Genomic DNA, 666 nt, shown 5'->3' with positions numbered 1-666 from the left:
GTGCTAGTTCTTATGGCTAGCAGGTGTCAGGAATAGTGTCTGGGCGGGGGAGAGAGGAAGAAGGGGGGGGGGGGAGGTTTATAATGGCACTATGGGACGGTGAGGAAAGGAGGACCCGTGAATGGCACTGCTGAGAGGCACGCGGTAGGTGGCACTGGAAGGCGGCGGTTGCACAAGTTGGGAGTGGATGAATGGAGGTGGAAGCGGGCGCGCGAGAGATGGAGTAACGGCGAGGAATGAGGAAGTGGACGGGTAGGAGGAAGGCTTCAAAGTGGCACTGAAGGGAAAGGGGGGGGAGGGGAGAGTGGCACTGTGAGGTGCCCTTGTGCGGCAGGATGTTGTGCTGGCACTGTCAAGACACTTTTTGATTAGATGTTGCATTACTGGCGGCGCACGCGCTCACGCACATTTCCTCCTGTGATAAATGCGGGAAAATTCCTTAAATGGCCTTTGAACCTGACTTAGAATAGAGCGAGGGGCGAAGGAAGGATGATGCTGTGCCACAGGCCGAGGACAGGCAGTGCCAGAGCCAGCAGGCGCCGCTGTATCATGGCGAGGGGAGGGAGGGGGGGTAGAGACCAGGAAGGGGGTTGATAGGGTCTAGCGGTAAGGGGGGGGGGCGAGCTCACGGAACACACACACTGATCCCTATTTGGTGCTTGCTGG

At 58.3% G+C, this 666-nt stretch overlaps 1 protein-coding gene across 1 annotated transcript in view; it reads left to right on the top strand.

The window, feature by feature from the left end:
• The window catches only part of LOC119589162, a gene marked incomplete in the record, with an annotated part of 255201 nt that overhangs the window by 230494 nt on the left and 24041 nt on the right, over window positions 1–666 (top strand).

Source organism: Penaeus monodon, chromosome 25 (assembly GCF_015228065.2).
Source record: "Penaeus monodon isolate SGIC_2016 chromosome 25, NSTDA_Pmon_1, whole genome shotgun sequence".
NCBI classification, from domain to species: Eukaryota; Metazoa; Arthropoda; class Malacostraca; order Decapoda; family Penaeidae; genus Penaeus; species Penaeus monodon.
This window is presented reverse-complemented; position numbering and strand designations above follow the sequence as displayed.